We start from the raw sequence: 12429 nt of genomic DNA on the forward strand, positions 1-12429 counted from the left end.
TTCAATAAATGTGCTTAGATGCAAAATATATTTTTATGACTGTAGATGCCAAAGAAACTTTCAGTATATCAGGGTCTCCAACAACACAACAACTAATGAGTTTCAGCTATGTCCTAATATACAGTCATAATGTAGCTAAAGGAAGCAGGAAATGAAAGTATGCCCTGCCTTTGTAAAAAGAAAATACATCCTCTCAAGTTCGAAAGACAATGAAGTTAATGTTTAAATTTTGTATCTAAGTTTATTTTTCTCTTCACAATTAACAATCTCATACAAAGTAAGACTGTCATTGTCTTTTGTCACTTGTTTTAATAGGTATAATCCTTACCTAATTTTATGTCAGCGAAGCATTGAAATGATACCAGAAAGCAGCATGTGGCAGGGATACAACCTTCAGTAATAAAACCAATATTGTGAGATAATTATCATGGATTTTACAATACGTGCGCTGCATTTCTCCTGGAGGGGAAGCCGTCAGGCGTTGGAAGATGAATTTAGCTTTTTATTAGCGCTCAGTAAAACACTGCCTTACTGTCTTAGATGTTATACAATAGCCTCGCTTACAGTCAAAGGAACCTGCTATTAAAAAAATCAACGCATCACTGGCTGCATACTAATGACATGTGCAACATCAAGCACATTCTAGAGAATGTAAGCGGGTTGTTTGCTGTTAGATGTTCTGTGTTATATGTGAGATATAACTAACGTCCAGATGGGCACACAGTGTAGATGCTGACATTGTTTTTTATTCCCAAAAGAGCAGAAACGTGAAAATCAATAGAGACTGCTGCTTATAGCAGAACAATTGAGATGAATATTTTCTTGCAGTCACATTTGTTATTCATGAGGCTGATTTTTTACTGTAAAGCTTCTCTGACAGCTTCTGACAGTGTGTTTAGTTTCAGAAAAGATGCACACAAAGAGGTTATTCATAGTTTCATCTTCAGAATGTGCAGGTCTTTCACTTTTGATTGATATCACTTTATAAAATATGTATAACTGTTACTCTTGGCGGTGACATGTTTGTTTTATTGTTCTGTGACTTCAGAATGACGGCGATGATGGGAGTGCTGGAGGGATTGACATGGTTCCTGTGCTGCATTTGAACTGACTTACTGCTCGGGCTGTGCAATTTCATAATGATGTCATTATGTTGTTGATTTTTTAATCACGGTCTCCATTGGTTTTAAAACAAAGTCAACAGTGTAACTTAATACAGTATAGTCATTAAGTTTAGGTTTCTGTTTTACATTAACAAACATACTCTCTATTCTCCTCATCCATCATAGTTTTCAGGGTAAATGTTTTTCTCTCTATTGTCACATGTTGCCAAATCCTGAATACAAGCACGTAGAGTAGTGTAGGTACGACAGTTTTCTTCCAGTTGAGAGCCATCAATCGTACTGCCAGTAGTACAGCAAAGTTAATAAACTTATATTCATTGGTTCTTAAATAACAATTTAATTGTTATCAGGATATTAGCATTCACACTAAACACATCGCAAAAGTCTGAATTTATCGCAATAAATAAGAACAAATATTGAATATAAACAAGTAAAGCTTTTCTCACTATAGAGATTTTATTGATTTGGCGGAGGCCTGGGTATAATTGTCTTGCTTTCACAACATTTGATGCATAAGGATGGAGCATTTTGGATTCAGGAGAAACGTCTTTTAACGAACCATAATGAACAAGTTATCTCACGTCAGATATTTTTCTCATATACTGCAGGCCAACCTCATGCTGTGCATCATGGGAACGGCTTACCTTTTTAAATGAAGAATCTACCAAAAGATAACCTGTTAAATCAAATACCGGGCAGTTGTAGATAATTATTTCAACCCCAATAGCAGACACAAATCCCACTGCCAGTTGTTCCATCCAGCCGCATGCTTTGCCTCACTTTGATTTAGGGCATGCATTTCTGCAGTTTGAGTCCATTTTCCCTCAGTATTGTGTAACAGAAAAGCAGCCGTACATCCTAACACTCACAGGAGCAGCAAGTTAGTCTCTCTGACTGCCTCTTTGCTGCCTGTCAGAATGAGCCATGGCTGAGCAGGTGGGATTGTCCCACCACAGAGATATATTCATCAGGAAGCTGTAAATCCATTTGTTTACGCCCCCTGTTTCCCGCCAAACAAACTACTAGATTTCCCATGAGAGCCTGCGGCCCCCACGCGGCGTCCTCGGTGGACATGCTTTACGGGCGTCACAGCCAGATGAAAACAGTTAAAACCCCATTTTTAAAAAGGTGTGTTTGTTTGGAGAGGAGAGCAAGGCTTAGATTCCGCTCAATAATCAGCACAAAAACCAGGAGGGGAGTGCCATAAATCAGCATGCCCATCATGTCTGACAATCTTTGAACACACGCACGGATTCAAACAATTCTGCTCCATTTGATTTCAATCCATCTCCTGCTCTTTGCATTGAAACCTGCACCACACAGGCTACCTGTTCCTCACTGTTATCCTAACTTTGACACAACATATACAGTCACATGTGTAATAGCATGGTGCTTATTAAGTATCATGACTGAAAACACCCTATTGTGTGGATAAGGCAGATTTTCCCCTTTTTGCTTAACACCATATTAATTACATTTACATTATAAATACATTGCATGTTTACAATGAAGGATTTTACACTTTACTTTAATGCTTTTATTGTTGATGGATATCTCATTTTGTTCTGAGTTGTCAAGCTCCGGCTCATTGTAAAACATGAATGCACACTCTGACATTTCCAGTTTTTTGTTTCTTAAAGGAAAATCAAAATGATTGGTTCTATTACTTACAAAATCAACAAAAGCTTGCATTTCTTCTGCACATTCTGTGTAGGAGATGAATTATGGAGCTTAATCTATTCTAAACCTTGTGCAAGTATGTGTGAGTGTGCACCTAATATTAGAGTTTTATGTGGCTGTGTCAGAATGTTTTATTAAGGCGGTGCCTCACAGACGAGTTGACATGTTGCGCTCGTGAAGGACGTGACCCTGGTTGTTTATTTCCCATGATGAGATTGTCCAGAGGTTGATGACTCCGTAAATAAACAGCTCATGAAGCAATATAGGTCTCAGCGTTGGAGACTAAAGTCATTATTATTGTTGTTGTGCAATCATCACAGGGCAGACGTGGTGGTTTAAGTGTTGAGACTATAACAATTCAAAGAGACTTAGAGACACCTCCTGCATCCATTCACTGACAAGAGACACTTCCTGTTTATTCTAAAGATACAGTATTTAAAAAGTGAGCATTACCCCCACCTCTTTAATTGTGCCATTTACGTGCATGTACTAAAATATCTTAATAATGTGAAGTTCAGCTGCAAAAACTGAAAAAAAATAGTTTGTGTTGATAAAGTGCTTATTTTGTCCTCTTCATGTGTTGGTGTTTTCCAACAATAAATCTCATCTCTGCTTTTTGCGAATGAAGTGGTTTTGTTGGCGTCCTCAGACTCGGACCTCCAGCAGGCATTGAGTTCAGTTTGCAACTGAGCGCTAGCTGCTGGGATGAGGGTCAGCACCTCCATGTCCAAGGCCTTGGTTCTCTGCCGGTCATGTTGGTTCTACTATTTGTGCAGTTCATCAGTCTCTTTTAATATTTGCACACTGTTGTTGTCCATTTTCAGCTCACCTCGTATCTTTACTCCCACGTTAAAACAACAGGAACAGTATTCTTAACTTCAAATCTTCACTTCTTCTGCAATGTCTGTACGCCTCTCTTCTTCAACTTCTTACGTCAAACAAGAGAAGCCAAAAGTAGATAGATCCCTCTGCTGATAAACAAGGGTTAGGGTTAGTACTGCAATATACATTTTTGGCAAATCGACTTAAATTGTCCATATTTATTTGGACTTTTAATCATATTGCGAGGAATCGTTACATCCATAATCATAAGCATTGGGATATTGTATTTGAAGAGTTGACATAACGTTTATAAATAAAATTAATAATCTTTCATACTTCAACTTTTACAGACAGATTTTGTCCCTTGAAGTTCTTGATTCTGCTCCTTTGGTAATATATGCAGTTCTTATTAACTTATTCATCTACAACATAAAACTGACCTGCTATAAGGCAAACATCCTCTCTCACTTCTCTGGAGGGTTCATGAACCCAATTACACCCAATAAGCAGACCTAGTCATACAGAATTGAATCTAATTTACAGACAATTAATGGCCATCATGTGGCAGGAGCTGTCTGTTAACACCAGAGCAACTGTTACCCTGACGACAGTACAGAAACAGGAAGTCTGGAAATTGCTATAACACCATTCATTAGTGATTTTCTTCTTATGCCTCCTTAGATTAAGAAAATCAATTTTTTCAATGACCTCATCAGGACAATATCATTACCTGAAAAAAGCTTTCTAATGTAGGGTTCAAAAGTACAGTACTGTATAATGTGTACTTCTTGAGGTGTACATTTTGGAAATAAGTGTCTTATTGAATAGCAATCCCAATGATGTCGTTTTTTTTTTACTAACCCAGCTTCTTCACCATGCTTTGTCAGCAGAATTTATTGCCTATAGATCCACTGTACGGACAATCTATAAAGCCCTCCCCTCCTCACGCTCACGCAGCTGTTACAAACTGGGTTGCAAAGGGAGAAATTAAAGGGCCAAGCAAACAGGGATCTATAAACATATTATGTCCTGTTGTTAATGGATATGTCATCAGCAGAATTCTCACAGCTCTATTGAGCGATGAGCCAATTTTCCTTGACTCTCTCCGAACCACTCGCATGTAAAATGGCTGGAAATTCTCTGGATTAAGTGTGTACAGTACAGTAGGACCAAAAAAACAAAACGACCAAATTTTCCAACCAATTAAATTTAAAAGCCTCTTCTCCCGGTTCAGAATGGGCCATAATAAAAAAAAATAGTAGAAGTGGAGAGGTTCTCTTGGAGGGTGAATAATGTCACATAAACATTTACAGTGTGCGGCCAGTCCCTGCTGGTCGCTGGCCTTCTCTGCCCTCCCATAATCAGCCCCTCCTGTCTATTGAGTTATCATAAAGTGTGTGTGTGTGTGCATGTGTGTGTGTGAATCTCTGAGGCCTGCTTCAGTGTTGATTGAGCGTGACACTGACCGTCTCTCCTCCTGAGGCAACAGCAGCATCGCACAGTCACGGTCAAGTCTGTGGTTTACTGAACGCAGAGAGAGACAAAGCTTAACCTCTGATATCAACAGAAGCTTTCCTTTAAACGTGTGATATTTTTTTATTATTTGAAGTAAGCAGCAGGAGGGGCACAACAAATTCAAGTTTTTTAAGTGTGACATTAATGTCAGAGTTGTTATCAGAGTGCTGTTTTGCCTGATAGTATTGGTTGGTTGGACGGACAGTTAGATCAACAGTTAAATTCACTAAATTTATATTTCACCAGCGTGTAATAAAAGTCAGGGTTGAATGTTTTTTGCACAGAGCTTCTCTTTATTAGATTAAAAAGTTATCCCATCAGAACCAACAAAAAGTGTGTAATTTCAAATGTACCTTCTAGATGTTCACATTTTAAGGTCAGAGGCTCTGCAGCTTTACTTTTAAACTATTCTGACTGTTGAGTCCCAGCTACGGACTGTTTATCCCAAGGTGATTCATTTCTTAGATTTGCATATCCTTAGTGGATAAAAACATTAATACAGTACATTAACATTTTCTTATGACTATTCCCTGTAAATATAGTTCATACTTGCTGCATGATTGGTTTGAAACCCGGCTGATATTATATCATCAAGTTATCACCAAAAAAGAAATAGCAGGAAATAGATTTATTGAGGCTAACAGTCCACCTGAGTACAATGTTTAAATGTCCAGAAAAGACAAAAGATATTAAGAAAACCCCAGAGGTTACAAGAACAGGTCTCTGTAGTCATTATATTTCATTTCCATCACCTATCATGAAACACCTGAAGGGATTGTTTGACTGTTTGATGGAGTTCTTGTTGAATTTTCTTGATACCATTAAGCTTTCTCATTTGATAATATTTCTAAAAAATACTTCAATTGAGCCATGGTTGTGTGCTTTCCAGTTACCTGAGACCAAATATCAAGAGGCCTTCAACATTCATTTTCTTGAACCACTTCTTGGTTACATGTAGGTAGGACTGCACAGAATTTTAAGAATCAGACATTTAAAATAAGTCTACATCGTCGTCCATACGTCCTTTAAGTCCAGCATAGTGTAAGTGAAACATATTCTCATAATGCCACTAAACTAGATGACAAATAACTGCCACTCATTTGCCAACGACTGCATGATGGTGAAATGAACGACATGGGTTAAGGCCAGGTTGAAAAGCAAACAAAGCAGCATCTGTGTTTCAAGAAATAAACAGATTAGGAAGTCAAAACACTAATAGCAAGTAGTTATCTGACAATAACTGTAAAAATAAAATGTAATGGTCGTGGCAGCTCTTAACACTTGCTAATAAGCTATAAACACAACACTGAGGCTAGAAGCAATGTCATTAATTTTGTAGGTATTTGGTCATAAAGGAAATTGTTTTTTCAAATTAAAATCTAGACCTGAAGATGGCCCCGGGGGAAATGCTACTAGAAATTATTCAGAGGGGGATAAGTATGTGAGCACAAAAATAGCTATTCAGACGTTCTCGTTTTTCTGGGCATCAACAACGTTACCCTCCTCATGTTGCTAGAGGAAGAGTCAAGGATTGCCAAAGTGTGCAAGGATCATCCACCTGAGGCCATAACATCAACATCAGCAACATTTGAGCAATTAAATGTGCAACATTTAATGGCAATCCAACCAACAGGTAAGATCCTTCGGTCTTGACCAAGGTGGCCAACTCTGGCTGAGCCTTGAGCTTACAACACTTAAATTCAAGGAAAATGTCTATGTCCTTTGTCTATAATGTGGACATTGTCTTTCTGTTTTTCTCTTCATTTAAACTATCTCTCTAGCATCTACTCCACCTAAATCTCTAACACTCCACCTAAATCTCTAACACTAACTGCTATACGCCTCCCAGATCTCGTCTTTATTATTTTACTCACACTGAAGGGGAGAAAGCAGCCATATCCACTGTAATGGAGTGACCCACACACCTACATGTCTACACAGAAAGAAGAGCATCATGGGAGATTGAAAATGATGGAATGATGAGCGGCAACAAGGCACGCGAGGCTGCAGGTGCAGTGTTAACACTCGAGCCTAATTGACAGGTGTCATGAGGCCTTTTTGGAATTCATTGCAGACATTAACCCAGTGACCCTGTCCACTACTAGAGAGACACTTGTTGCAAGTTGGCATGGCAACCGTTTTTGTTCTGTGCTTTGCTGTGATGACAATATATATTTAAATCCAGATTGGATGCTCCATAACTTCTGGTTTTCTTTTTGAATCATTGTTTTTATTCATTTTAAACTTAACAATCGAGTGACTGAGTCAATTACAGAGTACAAATATACAACCACCTCAATGCCCCCCATCCCCCACTGGTGGCATCCTGATATCAGTGTTAGAATGAGAAAGCTGCTGAGAGTATCACTGTTCCCATCTCATTCTCTGACATTCTGTCAGAGCATTTAAAATGCCTGAGACGAAAGCAGTTTTATAAGAAAGAAGAACAAAGAGAGTGTTAGATAGAAACATCCAGATAAATCTGACAGATCTGAAATTATCAGAGGACGCGTGGGAGTAGTTGACAGCAGCAGTGTGATCTGAGTGACTTATAGGTGTGTAATTGTCATGGACATTTCAATTTAACAGAAAGAGGTAGACTGTGTACCCTGACTCTTGCTGTATTCTCTGTTAACATCCCACACAGAGAAATCAAACCTGGACTCTCTCTTTCTGCCAACAGATGGCCCTGGACTCTCAGAATGAGAGAGGAGGGCCATGGGGGTCTCTAAGGATTCAAAGCATCAATGCATCCTCTTAGGGGATTACATATGATGTGTTTTACTTAAATTAAGTCACTCAGATTCTTTTGGTTAATTGACAGAGATAGTTGTTGTCGTGCATGCTGAAAGGGACACTACCTCTGCCTTACATGTTTTAGTTAAGTAAGTGAGAATATTTACTCAAGAACTGTGGTTTAAGACACATCAGCTACATGTACCTTTCATTAACATCATTATACTAGTTTATAACTCTACTGCACTACAGTTCAGCAGCTTACTATGCTGCATTATAATAGCATAAGCGCTCATTACTTTGATGTTGTTGTTGCATACAAAACATAGAATGTCCTTCTTCCGTCATGTCCTGCCCACACGGGTTTAGTGACTTGCATATCCAATGAGAAGTGCTCATGTCTGACTGAAGTTAGGTATACTTTAATTTACCTGAAGTCAACATTTACATATAAAAAAGATTAATATTTGAATGGTCATCATTGCCATTGACTAATTAGTGATCCTATTTGTGTTGTTACATTGATTAAAAAAAAACTTTTCATATATTTCGAGTTGACCATTTTGTATTGAGTATTAAGTTTCTGAGATTTTAAGGAATGGCTTTTTACTTTAACAGCAAGAGGACCACACAGGATAACCACTGGGGGGCTCACAGGCCAATACCTTTTTTAATTAATGGCTTCAAGAAACTCCTTCATTGACAGAATAATATTAAAATATTTCAATTATAATGGAATAAACATGTTGTGCATTCCTTTCCTTTTCACTTCTATTACACATAAACTATAAACGTATTGGTTAATTGTTTCTTCCAAATTAAAAAGCTCTCAGTAGAAAATATGTGAAAGAATGCATAACCCTGTTCCCAGTAGGTAATTGAGCTATCTCAATATTAATCATACTTTATAATGTACACACACACACACACACACACACACCTAGACTTCTCTATTGGTCCTCTGTCTAAGCTTTTTTACGAGAAAATGTTAGTTGTAATTTTCCATGTCACAAAAATCCTATTACACCAGGGCCTTTCTCTAAATACAGAATTACACATTGCTTCAGTCTTTCCTGCCAAGCTTTTATTTGTCCACTTTTTTTTATTACAATTTTTCGTCTTTCTTTTTTTTTTTGCAGTGTCTGAAGTAGTTCAGGATGTGTGCCATCTACATATTGTCCACTAGGGGGCACACGAGTGGAGCTAAAGATAACGAGCACAGCAGAGGTGCTGTATGCGTTTCCTTTAATCAACAGTTCTTAATGAATTGATTCTAACATACTGTGATGAATCATTTTAAACCCAGCTGAGTGGCTTTTCATTAAGGACGTTTTAATAAAGCTCTAGCCTCCCAGTGTTAGTCCTGCTGAGGGTGCACTATATACTGTAAGTGATGCTTTCACAATAAAACAGTAGCAAGGATTCAAGTAATTCATGTGACAGCCCCACAGCTGTAATTGTACAGCAGCTGTGTTTATTCATACTGTAGTTTTCTGCTCAGAACTGCAGGGTGGCAGTACAAAATGGAAGCAGTTCAGAAATGAGAACTGACCAAAAGAAATCATAAAGACTGTAGGATGATGTATGGATGTGTCATAATCCTAGCCGGAGGGTTTGCGTTACCGTGTTTACCTGGACAGTGTTTGTCAGTAAAAGTCACTGGGTCAGATAATTGAGTAAAAAGAGACAGATGGTGGCAGCATTTACTGCTGATTACATGGAGGTCATAAAGTGCTGCTCAGTAGCTGGGGGTTTCAGGTCCAAAACCATTAAACTGCCAGAGCCTGAATCTTAGAGAGATGCAGCTGCACGGGCAAAGAGTGGAGTTTATTTTTATTTTTTTTTATTTTTTACAGTGGGCCAGGACCATAGACTCCGGTACCAGAGTGCAGGCACACAACCTGTTTATGTTCCGTCTGTATCAGTGCATATGGTGCTTTTTGCAACTTTCCCATCTCTAGATCAAGTATTGCAGGATCTCGAGGTCGCCTTCTTACAAAAAGATCTCAACATTAGCTCCTCCTTGCATCATAGGAGCTGGCAAAATGTAGCAAGAGACGTCGCTGCTGTCACTCACGCTAAATAAAAAATTCCATCGCAGAGGCCTCTAGGCTACAGAGAAATTGCAAAGAGTAGCTGTATGTGCACAATGCAGGGAATATAAATAGTATATGCTGATGTAGGGCCATGCGCAATGAAATGACACGAGGACACAAGCCCTGCAACCCGCTGGACAATGCAAAATGTGTTGTTCTAACAAACGCTTTTTGAAAAGTTGTAAGATTTATGAGCTTATTGTAAACATCCAAATGGTCAGACTCTGCAAAAGCTGGAGCTCCCAAGATGTTCAGGATAAAACGAAAAGCCACGTTTGATTAAATCCCACTGATTCATTTGATTCTTTGTTAGATTTTTATTTACTCTGAAATTTTCCCCAGATCAGGAAGTACACCTGGTAGAACAGTGTAAATATAGATTACACAAAGCATTAGCACTAATTGAATATCCTGAGGTTCACTGCACTGGTTGACCTGCTGGTGTTAGATTTATATCTGTGGGTACTGTTCACTGTTTTCTCCTGCTCGGCATGCTGTCGCAGGTTCTGCTCTCCATCCATTCACATTAGTCTGCTGTATCTGCTTTCAGCTGAACACGTCCTGCTGAGAGTGTTTACTGATCAACCTGATGTATTTGTCCACCAACTCTGCCAGACAGACGATCAATATTCCAATTACAGGTAGATTTCCATTCTTGTACGGTAGAATCGTGAAGTTCAGTCAATGTCTGTGTCACAATGCCAGCTCATGTATTCCAGCAGCGTGAAACAGTTACAGTGAGACAATAGTCCATCTTTTGAGCTACATTAAATTCTAAATATCAGACTGCTTTTAAAAGCTGTACTCAGTGTAGCACTTATTTTTAGAACTTCGTTTTAACTTTTTAACTTTATTTTTATTTAGAAAAGGCAACATTGTAAAATATGCACCATGAATATTTTAACATCATGTATTTTTCCTGTATTTTATATGCATGCCTCAGTGTGTCACCACCCAGTCCTGAAAGAAATCTTGGAGTCAGTAAAGTCACTGAAAATCTAGAATAATCCTTGTACACACATACAGTACATTCACCACACCCACAAGTACACGATTGACATACACTGTGCGTACACTGTTTCAGCTGTTAGTACTCTTCAACATGTGTCAGCTTAAAAGGAAAACTACCCAGTGCAGACTTCTTGCTTGTCAGAATGGATGGACTACATTTAACCTGTAAAGAATTGTACATTTCATTGTCCAATTTCATTTGTGCCCAGTGGCTATCACTTGGACTTTATGAAATTTGAGTATTTTTCTTGCAGGTTTTCTGTCTAAAAATGAAGAAAAGAAAGGGGGTGTGGCTGTGGCTCAGTCGGTAGAATCAGTTGTTTCAACCGGAAGGTCGGGGGAGTTCAATCCCCAGCTCCTGCAGTAACGTGTCCGATGTGCCCTTGGGCAAGACACTTAACACCAAGTTGCTCCTGCTGCTTGGTCGGGAATGTGTATGAATGGGATTAGTTACTTCTGATGTTCACTTTACACAGCAGCCTCTGCCATCAGTGTGTGAGTGGGTAGGTGTGACCTGCGGTGTAAAAGCGCTTTGTGTAGTCAGCAGACTAGAAAAGCACGATACAAGCTCACCTCCATTTACCATTTACATACCAATGAGAACTTCGCTTTCACTGTCAACATTTTATACATGTTTTCTTACACATGCCCACCCTGCTTTTTTTTTAAAGATGTAACTATGTAATGAACCTGTAATGTTCTGTTCATGAGGGAGAAGGGAATATGAACGATTGTTGGAGTTATATGAAGTCCTTCCACCTTGGGGTTATACATTCAGTGCATATTTTTAGGATTTTCATAACAGTATTAAAAGACAGTATAGAATGAGCTGAAAATAGCTGTTTGCAAATGACTCATAGTGACAGATATTTTTCTATGACCTCCTTAACATAACCATCATGATGATTCCTTAAATGCATATCACTTCACTGCCACATTTTGCCTCCTCGTGTGATAAACACATATTGAAATGGTTACGCTTCTGCTCGGGTGGGATTCATGTTGCATGGTAGTTGTCAAATGTTGTTAACATGGAGACAACAAGCCGCCTCCTCTCAGCTGATGTGTGTCTGTTCAGCTCGACTGGCCTGTAATGAGGAGACGAGGATACCCACTCTTTTTCAATTAGGACTGCAACACTGAGAGTCAGCCTGTGGCCCTCTCCAGCTCAATCACATCAGCAGCTTTGCCAGCGTTCTCACTGCATCCTTACTCAACAGTATTGACACCATGGTAAAGTGAACACAGTTACCTTTCTGTGTATCTGTGGAGGTGAAAACAGCCCTTATATCAGCATAATCAAGTTCAACGTCTGCTCCTTATACTCTTAGTCCAAAAAGAGTGCTGCTCATAGTTCCCTGAGTTTACAGTAACCTGCCGGTGCAAGTTTAATGCTTTTTGATCCTGTGCCCACTTGCATTCACAACCATTTAAATTCCATCTTG

The sequence above is a fragment of the Labrus mixtus genome, chromosome 18 (genome assembly GCF_963584025.1).
Source record: "Labrus mixtus chromosome 18, fLabMix1.1, whole genome shotgun sequence".
Classification (NCBI taxonomy): Eukaryota; Metazoa; Chordata; class Actinopteri; order Labriformes; family Labridae; genus Labrus; species Labrus mixtus.